The sequence below is a fragment of the Schistocerca gregaria genome, chromosome 3, assembly GCF_023897955.1.
Source record: "Schistocerca gregaria isolate iqSchGreg1 chromosome 3, iqSchGreg1.2, whole genome shotgun sequence".
In the NCBI taxonomy this organism is placed as follows: Eukaryota; Metazoa; Arthropoda; class Insecta; order Orthoptera; family Acrididae; genus Schistocerca; species Schistocerca gregaria.
Genome location: NC_064922.1, coordinates 943,829,988 through 943,854,762, shown reverse-complemented (window position 1 = coordinate 943,854,762; position 24,775 = coordinate 943,829,988). Strand labels below are relative to the sequence as shown.

The following is a 24,775-nucleotide window of genomic DNA, read 5'->3' as shown; positions in this document are numbered from 1 at the left end:
CATATGATATGAAACACTAATAATCGTTCAAACATCAAGTGAAATCTACCCATAGTTAATTAGCTAAGGTTATGACATGATTCGTATGACATTCCTGGTATTTTGCTCTACTTGCAGTTATACTGATAACTAAACTTATGGATTCCACTGGTGTCGTTATTTAACTGTAACCCCATCGGAGTATTCAGTAGTGAAAAATAACTTTACAGTTATTTATAACTGTTACAATAACAGTTTTAAAAATATAAGTGGAACTGTGATAACGGCTACTCCAGCTACCAGTTAACATAGCATGCAACGAATATTGAATTCCGCAGCAAGTATTAGCATCGTGCAATGGGTCGAGACAACCTGCTGGCGCAATAATAATTTAATTAGGCTATCTGCAGAGCATATAATCACATTTTGTAACGCTACAAGAATTGTATAGTAATTTTTCCTTCCATTTCGGTATTTTTTGGCTCTGCAGTAGTTTGTCTATGTATGCATATATTTTTTATGTTTTCACCAGCAAGACAGTAGCAAATAGATTTTAAGACTTATGCTGTAGCATTAATTGTTGATTACAGGTTCCATATGCTAATTGGAGCTGTTATTTGATATTTGATGCTTTGGTGTGAGGTGATGAATATTACAATTGGTGTTTTATTCAGATAAGTTGGTGAATTTTTTTATATATCCAGTGGAGACAGGTATTGTTTCTGTTCTGAGCTACTTCAAGTACTGCTGTCATTATTTTGTTTTAATTGTCAGGTGGTCAAGAGTCTTAGTTTACCCAAGGGTTAATTTATAGTGTTGCATTTTTGTAATATATGTAACCAAACATGTCTACTGAAATCAAGCAGGAGATTCTGGAGGTAGAATCTGGGAAGAAGGGGATAGGACAGAAGGTTAGAGTTGATGCAGAAATCAGTGGCTGTGGACTATCAATAGAAAGCCCATTACTTCATTCCACCAATTACCTCAAGATACCAATTAAACCTGTAGTAGACATTGTAGTGGGCAAACAGTAAGATGTGCTACTGGCGATTTTAGAAAAGATTGATGCCAAGATCGAAGCCACCAATTGGAAAATGAAGGACACCAAGGAGGAAACCAAGGAACACGGTAAAATGATCCAAGAGAAGACTGAAGCCACTAATAAGGAAATCAGAGCCATCAATCAGAAAATCGAGGAAACCAATAGAAAAACCCAAAAACAAGATCGACATGTCAATGAGAAATTCATATGACATTACAAGAACATGAAAATTTTAAGTGAGAATTACAGAATTATAAGGAATAGGTGAAGAAAGACTGCAAGGAGGGAGAAGGCAGATTCCAGCAGGGCATAAACCTGCTCCAAAAAGATGGAAAGAAGATGGAAGAAGAGATAACCGAGAAAGACCATGAAGAGGTTCAAGAAGTTAAAGAAGAATTAGGGGGAATGATCGAAGAGATAATGTAGAAGCAACAGCAATGTTAAGTAGCTATTTAGAGAGTAGGCAACAAACAGACTGAATTAGCTCAAAATATACAAAGCGCAATAACAGTGCAGAGGGCCAAAGATAACAGGAGGATTGCACAGGACATACTACATTTACAAGGCGAAATACAACAATTAGAAACGAAAACTGAGGTGATTGACAGAAAAATTGGTTATGCAACACTAGATATAGGAGAAGGTAAAGTGATAACATTAATGTGTGGTGATAATCGTCATCCACAAGTTCATGTAGGACAAAAATATAAGCCAAAGGGAGTGCTGCACCTGAAGATTTTTATGAAAGGTTGAGGGACATTTCTCCAACACATTTTTGAGACAAAGACAAAACTCAGTTTGCAATAAATAGAAAGGAAGGTGAAGCTTTTACATGGGCAGTGAAGTAAAAAGAGGAAGTTAGGAGTTATGAGCAGATTGAAGGACAATTTCTAAAGCAGTACTGATCAAAGAACCATCAGTGTGCAATAACTGATTAAAGATAGAGAAGCCCTGATGGAGATACTGGAGCACACATGTGGGTAAGAGAATAACCAAGCAGGTGAGCAGAGCCAATAATAAGACAACTACCAATGGAATCAGTTTAATTATCAATCGTTCAACTGAGGAAGAGGAGACTATAATGGAAGTAAAGCCCATGGAAATGGACATGAGTCCCAAGGCCTTTCCAGAAGAGATGAAAATACAAGGGAATATGAAAGAGAAGGTGGCAGGCGAATAAATAGTGAGGCCTAAGATCAGGAAGAAAGGAAAAAGTAAACTAGACTGCACTCCTGATTAGGTCCAATCGTAGTCAGTATAAAGATGTATGGGCCAGATGTTGATGTCTTAGTTGACACTGGGAGTGAAGTGTGTGCTATATCTCAAAAGCTATATGAACATATACTGAATACTAACGCCAGTTTACGAAGTTTTCCCGGAAATGGTGTCCAAGTTGCAAACGCTGTAGGTGCCAAAAGTAAGCCCATTAAAGAATAAGCATTCACTGGGTTTGAAGTAGAGGGAGAAGTATATAAAGCGACGTTTTTGGTGGTACCATGTCTTAACATGGGAGTTATTTTGGGAAGTGACTGGCTAAATGAAGTAGCAATCATAAATTTCGATGAATGCACAGTGAGTGTAAAAGGATGGGAGGGGGGAAGGAGAGAACTGATCTTGGTAGAAAGTTAGAAGTCAGAAGAGTTCTGAGAGGTGAATTTGTATTATGAGGTCGGGTCTACAGAAGAACAACCGGATTATGAGCAAGTATTGATATTCTACAAGGGATTAGCACAAGCAGATCAACCTAGTGAAGATGCTATAGGCAAGAAACTAGAATATATGACACATTTGGATGAAGAGATTCGGAAAAGGTTACCAGAGATCTCACATAATCACAGCAAAGTTTTCTCACAGCAACCAGGAATCATGAAGGGGGTAGAATGTAAATTGAAAATTAAGGAACACAAGCCTTCCAAAACAATACTCCATCCCTCACGCTAAATGGCAAGCAGTAGAAGAGGAAATAAAAAGAATCATTGACCTTGGGGTTATTGAGAGAAACAAGACTAATACAAAAGTCCATTATTTGTGGTAGACAAGTAACATGGGAAAGTGAGAATAGTTTTGGATGCATGTACAGTAAATAAAATCATTGAAACAGATCAAGACAAGCCAAAAACGATAGGAGAATTAATTCAAAGGTTTCGGGATGCAAAGATACTTAGTAGCACTGACTTTCCCACAGGATACTGGCAAATACCTCTGACCTCTGAGTCATGTCAGTATACTGCCTTCATGTGAGCTGGCAGAAGATATCATTTTAGAGTATTGCCATCTACATCTACATCTACATCCATACTCCACAAACCACCTGACGGTGTGTGGCGGAGGGTACCTTGAGTACCTCTATCAGTTCTCCCTTCTATTACCGTCTCGTAGTGTTCATGGAAAGAAAGATTGTCAGTATGTCTCTATGTGGGCTCTAATCTCTCTGATTTTATCCTCATGGTCTCTTTGCGAAATATACATTGAAGGGAGCGATATACTCCTTAACTCCCCCATGAAGGTATGTTCTTGAAACTTCAACAAAAGCCTGTACCAAGTAACTGAGCGTCTCTCTTGCAGAGTCTTCCACTGGAGTTTATCTATTATTTTCGAAATGTTATCACGATTACTAAATGATCCTGTAACGAAGCGCGCTGCCCTCATTTGGATCTTCTCTATCTCTTCTATCAACCCTATCTGGTACGGATCCCACACCGGTGAGCTGTATCCAACCAGTGGGCGAACAAGTGTATTGTAACCTACATCCTTTGTTTGCGGACTGCATTTCCTTAGGATTCTTCCAGTGAATCTCTCAGTCTGGCATCTGCTTTACTGACGATTAATTTTAAATCGTCATTCCAGTTTAAATCACTACTAAAGCCTAGTCCCAAATAATTTATGTAATTAACTGCTTCCAGTTGCTGACCTGTTGTATTGTAGTTAAATGATAAATGGATCTTTCTTTCTATGTATTTGCAGGACATTACACTTGTCTACAATTTAGATTCAATTACCATTCCCTACACCAATGTGTCAATTTGTTGCAGATCCTCCAGAATTTCAATACAATTTTTCATTGTTACAACCTCTTAATATACTACAGCATCATCTGCAAAAGCCTTGGTGAACTTCTGATGTTATTCACAAGGTAATTTATATATGTTGTGAATAGCAATGGTCCTACAACACTCTCCTTTGGCACACCTGAAATCATTCTTACTTCAGAAGACTTCCCTCCACTGAGAATGACATGCTGCATTCTTTTATCTAGGAACAATTGGTCTGATAGTCCATATGCTCTTATTTTGTTCTTTAAATGACTGTGGGGAACTGAATCAAACGCCTTGCCGAAGTCAAGAAACACGGCATCTACATGGGAACCCGTGTGTGTGGCCCTCTGAGTCTCCTGAACGAATAGCGCGAGCTGAGTTTCACACTATCATCTTTTTCGAAACCCATGCTGATTCCTACAGAGTAGATTTCTAGCCTCCAGAAAACTCATTATACTCGAACATAATGTGTGTTCCAAAATTCTACAACTAAGCGATGTTACAGGTATAGGCCAATAGTTCTGTACATCTGTTCGACGTCCCTTCTTGAAAACGGGGATGACCTATGCCGTTTTCCAATCTTTTGTAACGCTACGCTCTTCTAGAGACCAACGGTACACCACTGCAAGAAGGGGGGCAAGTTCCTTCGCGTACTGCGAATAAAATCAAACTGGTATCCCATCAGCTCCAGCGGCCTTTCCTCTTTTGAGCGATTTTAATTGTTTTTCTATCCCTCTTTCAACTATTTCGGTATCTACCATTCTGTCATCTGTGTGACAATCTAAAGAAGGAACTACAGTGCAGTCTTCCTCTGTGAAACAGCTTTGGAAAAAGACTTTTAGTGGTGGTGGTGGTGGTGGTTTGTGTTTAAGGTCCTGTCGACAACGAGGTCATTAGAGACGGAGCGCAAGCTTGGGTTAGGGAAGGATTGGGAAGGAAATCGGCCGTGCCCTTTCAGAGGAACCATCCCGGCATTTGCTTGAAACGATTTAGGGAAATCACGGAAAACCTAAATCAGGATGGCTGGAGACGGGATTGAACCGTCGTCCTCCTGAACGCAGACATTTATTATTTCGGCCTTTAGTCTGTTATCCTCTGTTTCAGTACCATTTTGGTCACAGAGTGTCTGGACATTTTGTTTTGATCCACCTACCGGTTTGATGTAAGACCAAAATTTCTTAGGATTTTCTGCCAAGTCAGTACATAGAACTTTACTTTTGCATTCGCTGAACGCCTCTCGCATAACCCTCCTCACACTACATTTTGCTTCGTGTAATTTTCGTTTGTGTGCAAGGCTTTGGCTATGTTTATGTTTGCTGTGAAGTTCCCTTTGCTTCCGTAGCACTTTTCTGACTCGGTTGTTTACCATGGTGACTCTTTTCCATCTCTTACGATCTTGCTTGGCACATACTCATCTAATGCATATTGTACGATGGTTTTGAACTTTGTCCACTGATCCTCAGCACTATCTGTATATCTGTACTTGATACAGAACTTCTGTGTTGCGCCATCAAGTACTCTGAAAACTGCTTTCTGTCACTTTTGCTAAATAGAAAAATCTTCCTACCTTTTTTAATAGTTCTATTTATGGTTGAAATCACCAATGCTGAAACCAATTTGTGATCGCTGTTTCCCTGTTCTGCATTAACTGTTACAAATAGTTTGGGTCTGTGTGTCACCAGAAGGTCTAATATGTTATCGCCACGAGTCGGTTCTCTGTTTAACTGCTCAAGGTAGTATTCAGATAATACACTTAAAAAAATTTCACTGGGTTATTTGTCCCTGCCACCTGTTATAAACGCTTGAGTCTCCTAGTATATATCTGGTAAATTAAAATCTCCACCCAAAACTATAACATGGTTGGGAAATCTACTCGAAATATTTTCCAAATTTTCCTTCAGGTGTTCTGCCACAACAGCTGCTGAGCCAGAGGGCCTATAGAGACATCGAACTGCCATGTTTGAGTCTGCTTTAACCGTTACCTTCGCCCAAAGTATTTCACATTTCGGATCTCCATCAATTTCCTTTAATACTATTGCATTTCTTATCGCTATAAACACGCCTCCCCCTTCACTATCCAGCCTTTCTCTGAGGTATACATTCCAAGCCATTTGGGCTTAATTTATCGGTCTTGGAATTTGTTAGAGCATTGGACAATATTTTGGGTGAAAAATTACTTAAGAAGTTTACTGTTAACGTAGATCATATATTAATTGCAACTGAGACATGGGAAGAACATTTAGAGACACTTGAGGGAGTCTTGCAGGCGTTTGAGAAAGCTAGGGTAACAGCAAACGTGGGTAAGTCAGAATTTGGTAAATGCCAGATAAAATTCTTGTCTTCATAATTACGGAAGAGGGTATTTATCCTGATCCAAGTAAACTCGAGACAATTAGGCAATTTCCAGACCTTAAAAAAAGGCAACAGAGAGCATTCTTCGGCGTCTGTGAGTACTATCGAAAATTCCTGAAAGAACCTGTACTCACTACCCCCAAATTGAGAACACTTACTAAAGCTAAAATGACGTGGCACTATAATGACGAATGTCAAGAAGAATTTGAAAGGATTAAAGAAGCATTGTGTAATGCAGATATATTATGCCATCCTGATTTCTCTAGAGACTTTTGTTTAGGAGTGGGTAGCTCAGATTATGGACTAGGCATACATTTAAACCAGATAGAGAAAGAAGGAGAGACCAAGGCTATAAAGCAGAAGCTGTATGCATGGCAAACGAGATACAGCATTATGGAGGAAGGGGCACTGTTTATTGTGTGGGCTTTTAAGCGATTTCGTTATTATCTAACAGGATGACATGTAAAAGTGGTCACCGTCCTCAAAGCCCTAAAATTCTTAATCACAAGTAAACTGAAAGAGAGCTGGTTGATAAAATTTCATTGCAAGATCATGAATGCAAAGTCATATACAAGCCAGGTATGTCATGTACTGTACCAGATGCATTATGAAGGCAGCCACTCGATTCTTGGGGAACAAGTGTGAGAGGACCAGAAGACGGAGAAGTTCAGGTAAATTTAATGAAGAGAGTACAGCATGAAGATTTTGTGAAGAGGTTCTTGAGGAACACACGTAGAGAGCAGAACCAGGACGAAAAACTGAAATTAATAAAGAATAAGTATAGATGTTCTGGTAAAGAAAAGATTAGGATATACTGTTATATCCACCAGGGAACACTGTACAAGACAAAAATAGAGGATGAAGAGAGCTGGAGACTAGGTGTACCAGAGCATATAATAGACAAGTTAATCTGGTACACACATTATAGCAATACCCATTATGGACCTAAGAAATACCTTGAGAAATGGAAATTGGACAGCATCTTCAACATATACGCATAATCACAAGTTGCTGAGCACTTGTGACACCTGTCAGAAAACTAAAACTGCCACCGTTCAACATAAAGGTTACATGCATCCAGTCATACCAGAATCAATTAGAGACATCGTGGGAGTGGACCTGTTCAGTCCCTTGCCTGTGGCAAAAAAAATTACGCCGAAATTCTAGCTGCAGAAAAATTAGTATCTAAATTTGTGAAGTTTTATCCATTAAAGAAAGCAACCAGCAAGGTCATCATTTATAAGTTTGAAAAAGATCGCTTTAGCAGTGCATGTACACTGAAACGAATTCTAAGTGATAATGAATCCCAATTCCGATCGAAGAAGAGGAGGAAATGTTAAATAGGCATCAACTAGAGCAGATCGCCATCTGTAGATAGAAACTGGTTTCGAACCAAGCCGAACGGATGATGAAGTTAAATCGTTTGTCTCTGCTCTATTGTGACAAGAAACACGGTACTTTGAAGGAATACCTAGAAGAATTCGAGTGTATTTGGAACCACCTAACACATGATTCTAAAGGATTTGCACCATGCGAAATCTTACTTAATCAGGAACCTGACTGTTTTTCGTGAGTTGGTGGAATATCCACAAGAAGAAAATTTAATTTGGGAAAGGAAACTTGAACTAGTAGAAATGAACCATGAGGGAGAATGTTAAAAGGAGACAGGAAAGACATGATAAATCGGCGAAAACTGTAAGCTACAGGGAAGGAGGTGAAAGTTTGGTGAAAATGGATGCTTGATCCAAGAAGACAGATTCTGAAATACATTAATTTAACCATGTGTATTAGGTAGCATGTAGAATTATCAAGATCGAACACCACAATACTGTGGATTTGGAATATGCTCAAACCGATGGAATGCATGTCAAGGAACATATTGAAAATATAAAGAGCTACTATCCATGTGAAGATTGGGGCAATCTGAAGAAGAGAAGTAATCAGGACGATGAAGTAGGGCCTAGACAGCCACAAACGTAAGTGTGTATGGATGATTTTGGTTATTATGTGTTTTTGGAGAATAAAGATCTTGAGAACTGGTGTTCAAGTGTCAGTTGCTCTCCTTATTTACGATATTTGTTTCTATTTTGGATTATGGGTTTTCATGATGACAAAAGACTTAACCATATTTAAGGGATGAATTGCATGTAAGAACTGAGACATAGTTATACTTTATAGTGTGCGAAGTGTAAGTGTTTAGAATATTTTAGAGTGTATTAATATGACCTAGATATGGAGCATTCTATGAACTGTGGGAATAACAGACGCTCAAAAGCAGGAAACACAATTTGTAACAAATGAGAAAGACTTTTCTTTATAGATTTATCTTGTGATGACCACACTAATGATGGATTTATATATACATTTGTGAGTGGAGATGAAATTATTATCATTTATCTGGATCTGTATTAAGTAGGTATTAGTCTAATTAGAGATAGTTGTTTCCTGTAATGTGTGATGCTAATATAGTAGGATTTTCGATGTATTCTGCATAGTAAACGTCACAGAGACGAACCAAAATGAAAATAGTTTAGTTACAGGAGGATTCAATAGACATACAGCGTTGTATAGTTAATAAATTGTGGTAGTGAGGCGTTTTGTTATAATCTATATGCGATTACAATTTTTAGTTGTGTCTTTCGTATAGTTTGTAATTCAGCTGTTATCTGTTTTGTAGGGGCAGTTTACAACCAGAGTTAGAGGATTTACCATGCAGTTTGTAAATTTCATTGTTCTTGAATGTATATATTTATTCACTTCATATCGCTGTTAACTCTGTCTATGTTCTTTTCTATCTCCAGTTTCAAAGAGGTCCATTTGACATTTGGGGGGAGGTGGGGATGTAAGGGGTCAACCGCCCCTTACGTACGAAGAACAGTAGGTACTATCCATAGTCGAGAGCCGAATGCACCAGAAAGTAGTCAGTGTTGAAACCCTGAAACAGTAAGTTGTTGCGTGCGAAACGAGCACGGCGGATTTCAGCAGGACGGCCGACAGCATTTACCATTGTTTAACGGCTGTGTGTTTCACCCAACGCCATGAGCGTGACCTCCAGCAAATACGGAAACGGCATTAACTGAGTGACGTGTTGGTATGTTTAAGTGTTCATTTGTGTACCGTGATTACACAAATAACCGCACCGGGCACCAACGATTGGGATTGCAGTTAGGATTGCACAGTCAGTGCTACAAACAGCATATTGGAGTGTGACGATATTAATAGGTGGCCAGTGATGAGTAAACTATTATTATTTTGTCAGATGAAGGGAGTAACTGTGTCATTCGTGCTGTTTAGACAAAATATATGGAACCTCAAAAACAAAGTAAGTACCAATTATTGCTGCCTGACATCCTAATTAACTTTGTTAGAGTTGATACAAAACAACTCCCATTCAAATATTAACTGATCAGCCTTTATCAGTTGCATACAGTCTGATTATTCTAAACTGTTAGGCTATTATCCAGAAGTCAATAACAATGAGTTCAAAAAGGGAATGTTTCAAACATAGCACAGTTTTCATGAAATTTTATTAGTCATGACCACTATGGTAACTAACACCATTGCATTCCAAATTGACATATTTTGTGTTCATGTCACACTTGTTTTTCACATGTCAGCTAGCATGGGTGAATTTTGACAAGTTGATGTTTTGTCTTTGACACACAATATTCAGGTGATTTCAATGGCGTTACACTCATTTAGTAAAATTTTGCACATTTTTAGAGCAGATGGCCATTTTATTCTGCAATTTAAATTCATTCAAACCATATTATAGGATTTAAAATTATGGCTAACTGCAAAGATATTTTTATTTATTACCATTTTTTACATTTCTATCATTGAAACTTCCTGGCAGATTAAAACTGTGTGCCCGACCGAGACTCGAACTCGGGACCTTTGCCTTTCACGGGCAAGTGCTCTACCAACTGAGCTACCGAAGCACGACTCACGTCCGGTACTCACAGCTTTACTTCTGCCAGTATCCGTCTCCTACCTTCCAAACTTTACAGAAGCTCTTCTGCGAAACTTGCAGAACTAGCACTCCTGAAAGAAAGGATACTGCGGAGACATGGCTTAGCCACAGCCTGGGGGATGTTTCCAGAATGAGATTTTCACTCTGCAGCGGAGTGTGCGCTGATATGAAACTTCCTGGCAGATTAAAACTGTGTGCCCGACCGAGACTCGAACTCGGGACCTTTGCCTTTCGCGGGCAAGTGCTCTACCAACTGAGCTACCGAAGCACGACTCACGTCCGGTACTCACAGCTTTACTTCTGCCAGTATCCGTCTCCTACCTTCCAAACTTTACAGAAGCTCTTCTGCGAAACTTGCAGAACTAGCACTCCTGAAAGAAAGGATACTGCGGAGACATGGCTTAGCCACAGCCTGGGGGATGTTTCCAGAATGAGATTTTCACTCTGCAGCGGAGTGTGCGCTGATATGAAACTTCCTGGCAGATTAAAACTGTGTGCCCGACCGAGACTCGAACTCGGGACCTTTGCCTTTCGCGGGCAAGTGCTCTACCAACTGAGCTACCGAAGCACGACTCACGTCCGGTACTCGCAGCTTTACTTCTGCCAGTATCCGTCTCCTACCTTCCAAACTTTACAGAAGCTCTTCTGCGAAACTTGCAGAGTGAAAATCTCATTCTGGAAACATCCCCCAGGCTGTGGCTAAGCCATGTCTCCGTAGTATCCTTTCTTTCAGGAGTGCTAGTTCTGCAAGTTTCGCAGAAGAGCTTCTGTAAAGTTTGGAAGGTAGGAGACGGATACTGCCAGAAGTAAAGCTGTGAGTACCGGACGTGAGTCGTGCTTCGGTAGCTCAGTTGGTAGAGCACTTGCCCGCGAAAGGCAAAGGTCCCGAGTTCGAGTCTCGGTCGGGCACACAGTTTTAATCTGCCAGGAAGTTTCATATCAGCGCACTCTCCGCTGCAGAGTGAAAATCTCATTCTGGATTTCTATCATTGTTTACAAAGTAATAAATACTCTTGCAATAGCAATCAGATTGTACCTGTCTGTACTCAATCGCTAAGCATTAATCATCGAATTTCATACCTTTTTTTCCACCAACACTGGAATCTTATATGCATATGTCAGAATTAAAACTGATCGAGTGTAACATCAAGCACCAGCACGTCAGTCTAGAATGATACAGCAGAGAGGACTGTGAGACGACATCAGCCATAGCATGGTCACTAGGATGACACAGTGACAGGAGTAGCCCCTATATGAAGAGAATATAAGCGCCACTCTGCATAGCCACAGCCTCACTAGAAGACGGACCGTGATCCAAACGATTAGCCATGACTTGTGATCTACACCAATTGCTTGCATGGGAGTTTCAAATAGTCAATGTCCTTCGATATATATATACCTGTCGCCAATTGCTTACGGCTCCTCTTTATGACAAAGGCAAAGTTAAGTACTGTCAATTTAATTTACTGTAGTAAACTCCATTAATAAGATTTGCTTGAGTTGATGTCTAGGTATCTGAGAAAACAGCTTCCTAGGCACCCTGTATTAGACGAATGGGTGGACACGATAGAAACCTTATATGCACAGTAAAATATAGATACCTTACAAGCTGACACATCACATACTGCGCTGTCAGCTGCTGTTGTGCTGCTTCTGCACTCCACCTTGACACACTGCCTATGTGACAGTGGCTGCACCATGACATTGGTAACTGTATTGCTGTATGGAGGCATCAGTCAATAAATAAAGTGCAGATTGTTTGTGCACTGGTAACTCTACGACCGCCACAGTACTGGAGAAAACATCAGACATGCAGCACTGTAGTCAGAAGTTGTCACCTGGTGACAAAACATAATTTTGGTCATTTTTGGTCCCAAATAGACTGGAAGGAAATTGGGAAGGTTTCACAAGTTTCGTGACACCTTCGCCTTCCCCTTGAACTAGAAATTTGAAGAGGCTGCAGATAATGTGTACCACCCTTAAGCTGCTAGGTTCTAGTAGAACAAAGACGAGTTGGAAAATTGTTTGGTAAGTCACCTGGCAACAATGAGGATTACTGTGTTCCTGAAGACGTTCCAGCTGGAGAAGATGCCAAGGAAGCCCCTCCTGTCTGTCTTGCTCTTGCCCAAAGTCTGAATCACGTGCAAGGCGAACGGAGGAACCGTGGAGCCGTTGGTGGCTGCTATGCGACGCAGAACAGCCAGCGCCTCCTGCTCACGACCCCTGCACGCCAGCCAGCGTGGAGACTCGGGGAACCAACTGTCACAGAAAAAGGTACAAGTCTCCTGTAAGTACTAATCACAGTAGTAATTGTAGTAGTAGTAGAATATTGGTCAAATTATCAGCTTTACAACAATATTAGAGGTGTCAGCTTAATACAAAGCAAAGACACAATTAAAACTTTACTTATACATTCGGACATTTAAATGGTTACATTTCGAGCTTAATAATAACTTATCGATAGTATTTTAGTATGTTCATACTCGAAACAAATTAAGCTTAATAGGGAAACGAATGTTCCATTATGAGACACAAACACACCTATGATAGATATATATATTCCAATTCACCTTACAACTTTCGTTACTCCTATGCACTTCAATCTTTGAATCTTTGTAACTCTGAAAAACTGAGTAGATATTCCTGAGCAATAAAATGTATATTCAGATGAGGAAGTAGTGATGGGAACAACTGAATCAAAGGAATCGATTCAGTTGGTTGTTGGAATACAATGCATTCCATTTTGAGTGTGAACATTCCATTGTTATGCCACTATTTAACCCTCATTGTTGACTCAACTCTGTTATCACTTGTCCTCACCGTTGTTGTCATCCCGACATCTGATTTTTATTGATTGCATTCACTTACTATTAGTTTGGCTCTTCATCCACGTTTATGAAGAGGCATTTCCTTAATAGTGAACTCTGTGTTTGGTTTCAGAATTCCGAAATGCTCAGTGGTATGAGGATGGAATAAACCTTATGACTGATTAGAAAATGATCCTCAAGGCAAACACTGTGAGATTTAAACTCTCTGCAAAAATGATTCATAGTCTGAATCTATATTAATTAAAGAAGTACAAAGAAAATTAACAAATATTTCTCACAAAAAAGATTCCAACAATTGACATTATATGTTTTATGTTCATGTCACCTCAGCATGTACCAAAATATGATAAATGGTGATTGGTGCAAACCAGAGGAAATAGAGTTTCAGTAAATTTATATAAAAATGTGAATGTTCATTTAGTTCAACATAAATTTATCTTGTAGCACCAATCATTAACCAATTAAAATTCACCAAACATCCATATGTAATACCAGAAGGGCGAAAAACGCATATTTAAGTAAATGAATACTTAAATTTTTAAAATGCTTCATTTTAAGAAATATACTTTTTTCAGCTTTCCTTGAGACAAATTACAGTACCTTTCTCTAAAGAAGTTGCCAACATTAGTTGTGATTCATGTATAACCGAATAGACAGCAAGAGTATGCACGTGAAATCTCTCAAACCCAGAGACTGAGTGAAAACATTAATATGGCTGATGTAACCATCAGAGACTTGTCAGTCAGCTGTCTCACATTAAGTGAAACAATTGAAACATTGAGACTGAATGAGAACACTGATACAGCTTACATGGTCGCAATTATTGGCAGTTTCATTTGACTGAAAAAAACGACTGAACAAAAAATTGTAGACTGGACAATCGGTTGTTAAAACCAGTTGGTTGTCCCCATAACTACGAGGAAGAAGAAAAATTATTACTATTACCACACAGATCTACATGTAAGATTTTCCAGTAAGAATGTGTGTTATAGAAAGTATATTGTAGAATGAAGTGGGTATTGTATTATAAATATGTGTTACATTTTTACAAACGATTGTTCTACGTTGTCTAAATAACCCATTAAGTTATAATAGGAATTATTTAACAAATGATTTATCAATGTCAAATGAAAATAGTTAAAGTTAAATCTGACTCTTGTCCTGTGATGATAGATTTTTTGTGTGATAATTACTACAATTTTCCTCAGTGTGCATAATAATAGGTTCGAAGCGATCATGTTCAGCAATCAGAAGAACACACACATCGCGCTAGTGATTGAAATGCTACCAAAACGTCGCAGACAGTTTAAGATAATCAGATATTTTGTCTGTTGTACCGATAGACAGATTGACAGAACCGAACGGCCAATAAGACAGTGGAATGGAGCTAACGGAACTTGAGAAATCGAGAAATCGGAGTCTGCACCTCTCAGGGCCAATAAAAAGCAGAGTACTCAACATAGCGCAGCATGCCTTTGCTACAGGAAACCTTATCGGTAAACACCCCAGTCTGAATTGACATGTGGAACAAACACATACTCACTGAGGCCCATAATCGAATCAGATACTCACTGGGTTGGTCACCGCCCACCAAACTGCGTTTAATCTGATGGGACGGTGAACCAGTAAGAGACGCTAGATTCCCAACCCTCCGGGACCAGGCGGAACATTCTTCCAGGGCAGTTTTAACACATCAAACACAACTTTCACACTTTTTGCCTAGGCGCCTCACGCCTACATCAGATATACGATACTTGAAATCATATGGACTAGATAGTGCGACTGCATTTTGGTCACACTGCTGTCTGTAAGATAAATATTTCTTTCAAATTTCAATTAAAGGGCTTTTCCCCATTACAATTTGTGAAATAATTACAAAATGTTAAATGTATATGTTTTATATGGAAAGGGCAGGGACCCCAGCCACCACCTTTACCAAAGACCAGCGACAGCTAGAAAACACAATTTTCGACCACTATTTATGTAAATGTCAAAAGAAAGGTAAGAAAAAGTTGTATGAATTGGACTTGTACCATCACCTTCTGGTGTCGCAGTTCTTCTTATTCCCGTGCTTGCTAAGAAAGTTGGATGACGAATTCCTCTTATTGCAATATACCTTTTGAGTTTTGTTTTACCCAGACATGTTTCAGCACTTTCTGTGGTATCTTCAGTGGATTGCTTTATTTCCTTTCTCACATGAAGCTATTGAATGTTAATGTTGGTAGCAGGGAGTCGGCTACACAATCTGTAACTTTTCATGGCTTTGGTGTTTTTGTCCCCTTTGTTTGTGGTATGGTAACTTTCTACCACTTTTGTCATTTCACAGGAATTTTCTGCGATTTTTCCAACTTGTTCAGTATTTTCGCCACCATACTAAGTTGTGTATTGTGTACCAGCATTAACATTCAATAGCTTCATGTAAGAAAGAAGATAAAGTAATCCACTGAAGGCAGCACAAAAAATGTTGAAACATGTTCCGGTAAAACAAAACTCCAAAGGTGTCTTCATAAAACGAAATTCTTCATCCACTACACTTTTACAGTATTCAGTTATCGTTTATATTTCGTCCCAAATGCTTAACGCGCATCACGAAAGCAGAACGTTGTTACTGAGTTTATAATATTGCAAAATCTAAAAATAAGTATTTTATCTTGCAAACGCGAAGAAGTTAAATTATATAAACAACGTATTTCACCAAACATCCGGTTTTTGTCTTTCAGAGAAGTAAAACGGAAAAACTGAAATAAGAGTGTTTTTATAAGTTAAACGCCAAAGAGCATAAGCTAGGGCTAATCGTCTGCATATTGTGGAAGTACCTGAAGCATTAAATATTGAAAAAGGTTCAAACAGTACAAATTTTATTTAAAGAACGGAAACAGTTGAACTTCAGAGCAGACTAAATCAAAGACTACAAATTATCAATTTAATAAATTTCTTTAAGTTGAACAACATCTCTGGGATTAATTATAAAACACAACACTGTAGTACCGAAAAGAAAACACTGCTCTAATGCTTTTTTTATTACGTCGTCGTACAAATTTTAAAACTATTGTAATTGTAATAAAAATTATTCACGGTAGGTATCTGCTAACAAAGAAAGATTATACATACTGTAGCCAAATGTATGTGCAAGAAATGTGATGTTCGAGGTTCACCAACATATGGTATCGTAAAACAAGGCATATCATGGTAACTATCAAGTAATCGATCCTACGAAAGAAATTGGTCTAGATGGAATTCAAATCCAGCTCATAAGTACATCATTATAATATTTTACAAACATTAAGAATGCTATCCTCGAACATTGGTATTTCCTTGCACGTTGGAAACTGGGCAAGGTCCTGATATTCAGTAAGTCAGGCACATCGTCCTGCTGAACTCTTTCAGTAGTGTTGTTGAGTAAATAATTCAGAAACTTCTCACTGGCACTGCATCGGTGTCCTGAGCCCAGACAAACTCCAATTCCAGAATCACCTCGCTACAACACAATTTATCCGCACAACACGCGACAATAATAAAAAAGAAACAGAGGCACTGTTTTCCTTGAGCGTTGAACGTATTAGCCATAACAGCTTCATTTGCAAACTCGCTAGAATTCCGCACAGGGCCATATGTGTCACTCACAGGGGCTTCAAGAGATTCGGGGTAAACAATCAACACTACATGGTAAATAGGAGGGACCACCTCATGGCAATATACTGGAGTTTCACCCGTTGCGCCTCTACGACAATGTGATAGCAGATATCCACACCAATGACAAACCTATCCTGGCACAGTACTGGAAATGACCAGACAGGATTGAAAACTCTCAGGCATTGGTTGGAGAAATGGTGAGTTTAGTAAGTGGAAGTTAATTCTGTTTACAAGCAGACCGCACCCCCTCCCACATGCACGCGCGCGCGCACATACACACACACACACACACACACACAGATATAAATCACATTACACAAACACGTTTCTGTGAGAATTAGCTACATTGGTGTTAAGTTGGTCTGGAGGAAATTGAAACCAGAGTTTAAGTCAGACTTTTCTAATTCCTCCTACCCAATGCTCAACTGCCAAAGTGCTTTGAATGGCAGGATGGCTAGTACATGTATGTCACTCTCATTATAAGGCTGATGACGTAGGTAGGAGCGGTCTGGGAACACTGAACACCAACAGAACTTCAGACCCTGCACTTGACTAATTGCGAGCAATGTCCCACGACACACACACACACACACACACACACACACACACACACACACACGCACGCACAACAACAACGGACCACTCGACTGTACTACATCTACATCTACATTCATACTCCGCAAGCTACCCAACGGTGTGTGGAGGAGGGCACTTAAAGTGCCACTGTCATTACCTCCCTTTTCTGTTCCAGTTGCGTATGGTTCGCGGGAAAAACGACTGTCTGAAAGCCTCCGTGCGCGCTCGAATCTCTCTAATTTTACATTCGTGATCTCCACGGGAGGTATAAGTAGGGGGAAGCAGTATATTCGATACCTCACCCAGAAACGCACCCTCTCGAAACCTGGCGAGTAAGCTACACCTCGATGCAGAGCGCCTCTCTTGCAGAGTCTGCCACTTGAGTTTGCTAAACATCTCCGTAACGCTATCACGGTTACCAAATAACCCTGTGACGAAACGCGCCGCTCTTCTTTGGATCTTCTCTATCACCTCCGTCAACCCGATCTGGTACGGATCCCACACTGATGAGCAATACTCAACTATAGGTCGAACGAGTGTTTTGTAAGCCACCTACTTTGTTGATGGACTACATTTTCTAAGGACTCTCCCAATGAATCTCAACCTGGTACCCGCCTTACCAACAATTAATTTTATATGATCATTCCATTTCAAATCGTTCCGTGCGCATACTCCCAGATATTTAACAGAAGTAACTGCTACCAGTGTTTGTTCCGCTATCATATAATCATACAATAAAGGATCCTTCTTTCTATGTATTCGCAATAGTGATATGAGACACTCGAAAGCTCTACGTAGCTCGCTATGTGCTTCGCATCCCACCTTTCTACTGTACATGCTTCTCGCTCAAAAATAATCTGTGGTGAACTTCTGTTCTTGCACAAGACAGGATGACTAATCACAAGCTGTACATTTTCGTCGTCCTTTGTTCGTTCATCTCAAAATCATAAAATTTTAATATTCATTGCATCTTTGCACATCCCCATGTATCGTTTATTTTGTGTATATTACCTGAAGAAGAAGAATAGTATAAAACAACTGAGGGCAGCAAACGAGAGGGAATAGTTCCAATTGGGCAGCGCCCAAGACACCAGACCAGCAAGCATCATTCCAACGGCCATGCTGCAGCACTCATAGCGGTTGACTGCAGTGCGGTGTTTGATATCAGTTAGCTCCAAACCTGAAACATGAGAAATCATCCTCAAATGCTTTCAATATAACACAGACTTCACTTCAAAAATGTTTCGGAGAAGATTCTATAGTACACTTGCAGGACAGACACCACAGCACTATGTATGGTTCCACAATAAATAACTTTTAATGAAAGCCTAAAACTGTAAACGAACACTGTTTGCTAAGCCAAGCCTCTTTTTATACTCCATTGTAGTACGAATGGTGTTGTTGTTGATGTTGTCATCAGCCCATAGACTGGTTTGATGCAGCACTCCACGCTACTCTATCCTGCGCAAGCTTCTTAATTTCCAAATAACTTCTTCAACCTATATTCTTCTGAATCTGCTTAGTGTATTCATCTGTTGGTCTCCTTCTACGATTTTTGCCCTCCACGCTGCCTTCCAATCCTAAATCCCTTGATGCATCAGAACATGTCCTATTAATCGATCCCTTATTCTAGTCAAGTTGTACCACAACTTGCTCTTCTCTCCAATTCTATCCAGTACCTCCTCATTAGTTACACGATCTAATCTTCAGCATCCTTGTGTAGCACATTATTTTGAAAGTTTCTATTCTCTTCTTGTCTAAACTAGTGATCGTCCATGTTTCAATTCCATAGAGAGCTACACTCCATAGAAATACTTTCAGAAACGACTTACTGATACTTCAATCTATACTCGATGTTAACAAATTTCTCTTCTTCAAAAAGGCTTTCCTTGCCATCGCCAATCTACATTTTATATCCTCTCTACTTCGATCATCATCTTGCTCCCCAAATAGCAAAACTCATCTAGTACTTTAAGTGTCTGATTTCCAAATCTAATCACTTTTACACTTGGTGTGCATGATTTTTGAGGACCACTTGTGTATTATTTATTACAGGTAGCTTGTCATCTGTAACCAAACAAAATGTATTATCAACATCGTTTGGTTGCAGATGACAAGCAATCTGCAATAAATAATACACAATTGGTCCTGAAAAATCACTCACACCAAGGTATTAACAAAAAGAGATGAACTATTGTTTGAACTAAATATCCACATACTTTTGTAATCATGTAGCAAACGTGTTCACATTGCATAATAAATAAAACGGAAACCCACTGATGATGGCACAGTGGTGGTAAAACATGATTGGGTACTGAGAAAAAACGGTGTTTTGCATAACTGACGGACCTCACATACTACAATTCTGGTTTAATATTCCACTGCATTGGCTTGTTGCTGAGATTGTTGTGAAAGTTGAATCTATCTTTTTAACACTTACCAACAGACAAGACAGATTCTGTCAGAGGCCCAGCCGCAGCTGACACGAGGGATGCCGCCAGGATGAAGAGGGGCAGCACGTGTGGAGACAGCACGACCAGCACTCTGCTGACCACGTGGGCTGACAGGCACAGAAGCTGCCGGGGGGGGCCGGCCGTACCTGGCATCAGCAAGATTCAGCTCAGCCTGCGTGTCGAGGTGCTGTGCAATGCGGCTAGCAGATAAAGTCCCATGATCATGTGAAGGTTCAAAATGGCTCTGAGCACTATGTGACTTAACGTCTGAGGTCATCAGCACTTAGAACTAATTAAAGCTAACTACCCTAAGGACATCACACACATCCATGCCCGAGGCAGGATCTTCTCAATCTCTTCTATCAACCCTATCTGGTGCAGATCCCACACTGCTCAGCAGTATTCAAGCAGTGGGCGAACAAGCGTACTGTAACCCACTTCCTTTGTTGTCAGATTGCATTTCCTTAGGATTCTTCCAATGAATCTCAGTCTGGCATCTGCTTTACCGACGATCAACTTTATATGATCATTCCATTTTAAATCACTCCTGCGATCCTGCATTGCGATCTGTAAAAATTCCATCGTTGTATCGGAACGCGAAGTACATGAAAAGCTGCAAATAGTCTCCAGGAAGCTGAACACAAACATATCCAGTCAATGGCTGGTTCAGTTGAATCAGAGGACACAGTCCATTACAAGTAAACACAACTCATACAAATATGAAGCCACCACCATCTTGGAAAGCGCATTGTTGACAAGTTGGGTGTGTGGCTTCGTTGGGTCTGCTCACACTCGACCCTAACATCACCGTTTACCACCTGAGATCAGGACTCATCTCACCAGGCCAAGGTTTCCCAGTCGCCTACGGTCCAACCGATGTTGTGACCACCCCATGAGACGCACTGAAGGCGATGTCGTGATGCTAACAAAGGCACTCGTGTCAGTCGTCTGCTGTCTTGATCCATTAACGCCAAATTTCACCGCACTGTCTCAACGGTTGCGCTCGTCGTACGTCTTACATTGATTTCTGTGATTATTTCACGCAGTATTGCTTGTCTCTCATCATTGACAGCTCCACGCAAACACCGCTGCTCTCGGTCGTTAAGTGAAGGCCGTCAGCCACTGAGTTGTCCTCTGTGAGAGCTAATGCCTGAAATTTGGTATTCTCGGCACACTTTTGGCACTGTGTATCTCGGAATATTGTAATCCCTAACGATTTCCATAATGGAATGATCCATGCATCTATTTCCAACTACCATTCCACGTTTAAAGTCTGTTAATTCCCGTCATTCGGCTATAATCACAGCGGATGATTTTTCACACTATCATCTCTGTGCAAATAACAGCTTCGTCTATGTTCTGACCTTTTAAACCCAGTCTATGCGATACTACTGCCATCTGTATGTGTACGTGATGTACGCCCACGACTTCTTTCCAGTCAGTGTATGTACGAGGGGACTCGAAAACGTAAGTTACGCATTATCTCCACAGGTCAAGTACCTTTTGTTGAATGCTGCACTACACTTCGAAGTGACTCAGATAAATGACAGTATTTTTCCGCATAGTTACCAAATCTCTGCACAACAACCGTCGGAACATTTTACCAGCCGTTGAGTTCCTTGACGATAGAAAGCCGCTCCTTGGTCCTGCAGCCATACAAGAATCACTATGTGAAAGTTCTCACAGTTCAAAAATCTGCCTTCCCCCTCCCCCTCCTCCCCCCCCCCAGACGTCTTTTCAGCTTGCTGAAAAGATGGAAAGATCTAGACTTCTCGGTCAGCATCGCTCATGTCTGTGCGGCATTGGTCAAATTTTTTGTGGCATTTCCTTGCTTCTGGGCGAGACATTGCTTGTGGTCCATATAGCGCCAGAATTTCACAGTGAATCTGTATGCAATTTAGGCCTTTTGTGTACAAGATTCGTTCTCTTCCTTGTACTTGAACTTAGCAGTACATTTCTAGATGTCGCTTCAGTTCCATCGTACACTGTGATGCATCGGTTACCCGTACTGCAGCACAACTCTGTCTACAGGAAACCCAGAACTCTCAACTGACAATGTTTTTTTGAAAATTTGTGGTAAGTTCCTATGGGATCAAACTACTGGGATCAGCGGCCCCTAGCCTTACGCCCCACTTAATCTAACTGAAACTAACTTACGCTAAGGACAACATATGACGGTACGTCACATAAATGGACATTTGGAGAAAGGGAAAACAAGTTTCTGTTATGAGACGAATGAAACATAAATTATCTAAAGACTAAGTACGTCTGCCCGATGTATAAAAAATAGTAAAGAACGTAAGTTATAATTATCAAAACACAAAAATCGATGTAATTCACAAAACACAGTTTTTTAGTATAATCTCTGTGTAATATAGGCCGTGAAGATCAGAGACAATGCTTTGATTGAAGCAGCTCTCCTGTTTTGTTTCGTCTAGCGGTAGATCGCCAGTGTAGTGCTGTTTGACAATTAACGTAAGTTTTATCTGTATTTTTGAAAGAGTGTGTTATGGACTTAGTTGTCACCTCTCAAGAGTGCAACCATTAATTATAATTAACGACATTCTTACAGAACTTCGTAGTGCAGGGAGCTCATCTCCCCTAGCAGGATTTAGTCGGCCATTACCCTGACAATTCATGTTATTAAATGAGTTCAGTATGTTTCATTTTGGCCGCCTAACGCCAGATGAGATTCTCTCCAGTTTCGCCTTGCAAATAACGAACAAGAAATATTGAAAATCATTACATTCCGCAATATCTCAGTTAACCTCTCTGTAACTTGTTACTTAAATAACCAGTAGCCCCTGAGACCCATGTTAATAATTACAGTTTGCGTAAGAATACGCAAATTTTCTTTTCTAAATAACAACACTCACGCAAACTATTTATTAGACGGCGGTGAGTTGCGCGTTGTGTTTAAAAAATATTATATCGTACGTCCTTCGGTGCAGCTGATGTCCGTACGAGTGTTATCGCGGTCTAAGTTAACAAAAAGTCTCATGCTAGCCCACAATATTTAAAGCTATCCCAACCAAAATCATAATACGTAATTGTAACACATACATATACACTTATACAGTGATAAACACACACATCCATGCCAGAGAGAGGACTCGAACCTACGATGGGGGGAGACGCGCGAACCGTGGCAAGGCGCCTAAGACCACGCGGCTGTCCCTCTTGGCTCTAACGACTATGTGACACTCTTGTTGTACAATGGACGTATTGTGAGGCGACATGCGTAATTTATTTTCTGAAGTTCCTTTGTGCTCTCGTTACAGCCTCTAGTGTCGACATCGCCACAAGGCAGCATTCAACCTCGTGGTGGGTGGTGGTCGTAACAGTTGGCTCATTACTGTAGGTTCAACCCGTGATGGGTTATCTCTCTGCATCTCGTTCTTCTTTATCTTTTGTCATTAACCAATAGCGTTACACTGAGGTGACAAAAGTATTGGGATAGCGATATACACATGTAAATGTGGAAATAATATGGCGTACACAACGTATGAGAGGTCAGTATATTGCCGGAATTGTCATTTTTTACTCGGGTGATCCATGTTAAAAGGTTTCCGAACGGATTATGGCCGTACAACGGGAATTAACAGACTTTGAATGCGGCATGGTGGTTCTGCCCAGACCCATGAGACATACCACTTCGGAAATCGCTAGGGAATTCAATATTCCGAGCTCCATAATGCCAAAAGTGTGCCCAGAATACCAAATTTCAGGAGTTACCTCTCACCAAGGACAACGCAGTGCTCACTGGCCTTCACTTAACAACCGAGAGCAGCGGTGTTTGCGTAGAGCTGTCAGTGCTCACAGACAAGCAACACTGTGTCAAATGGTGACAGAAATCAATGTCGGATGTACGACGGACGTAACCCTCAGGGCATTGCGGCGAAACATGGCGTTACTGGGCTATGGCAGCAGATCCCGCCAAAACATTGGTCGGACCCTAGATAACTGCAGAAAACAGACCTGATTTCACTTGGTAAGAGCGAATGGCAGGGTTTGAATGGGACGCAGACCCCATGAGGCCGTGGACGCAATTGTCAACAAGCTACTCGGGCCTGCATAATGGCGTGGGCTGTGTTTGCATGGAACAGACAGGATCTGCTGTTCCAGCTCAACTAAAAATGGTTATGTTCGGCTACTTGGACACAAAGATGGAATTTTTATAGATGACAATGAGCCATGTCAGTGGGCCACAATTGTTCGAGGTCGTTTTGCAGAACATTCTGGACAATTCGAGCGAATGAAATGGACAGCCAAGTCGCCCGACATGAATCCTATCGAACATTTATGGGGCTTTGTCGAGAGGTCACTGCGTGCACAGAATTCTTCACCGGCAACGCTTTGGCAGTTATGGATGTCTATAGCGGCAGTGCAGCTCCAGGAGACTTCCAACAACTTGTTGAATCCATGCCGTGTTGAGATGCCCCACTACATGGGGCAAAAGGACGTCCGAATTGTTTTTATGGTGTATCCCATAACTTTTATCACCTCAGTTTACAATTACCGGCACGAAACTCGTCATTCCCGTTAGTCCATTAGCTAAAAGCCACAGAATGTCGTAGATAGATATATCTGTTGAACTCACTGTCAGCGAGCGAATCATGGGAGCATATATGTGTCACACCCACTTTCACGTATCCTGTTACCTTCCTCCGGCCATACAGCTGATTTACCCAGTGAGCTACAGTGGTACCTACAGCTCAAAGTGAACCGTCGAACCACAGAACATTACGCGTATTTTGTAAATGCAAATCACTCCTAAAAGTGAAAAGTATCAGATTAATATTGTACGACTGACCAGGTGCCAAACCCATGCCTTTTGGGTCAGTAGTATGGCACTCAACCACTGAGCGACCGTACAACACAAGTGTATATTAGTATCGTATTAA

General features: G+C 40.5%; 1 protein-coding gene and 1 non-coding gene across 2 annotated transcripts in view; both read right to left on the bottom strand.

Annotated features, from left to right (window-relative positions):
• The window catches only part of LOC126355869 (solute carrier family 22 member 7-like), a 349,916-nt gene that overhangs the window by 113,803 nt on the left and 211,338 nt on the right, over positions 1-24,775 (bottom strand). The gene's annotated exons all lie outside the window — the stretch shown is intronic.
• On the bottom strand, positions 10,276-10,350 carry Trnas-uga (transfer RNA serine (anticodon UGA)). The gene has a single exon. It is a non-coding gene; the product is annotated as a tRNA-Ser (tRNA).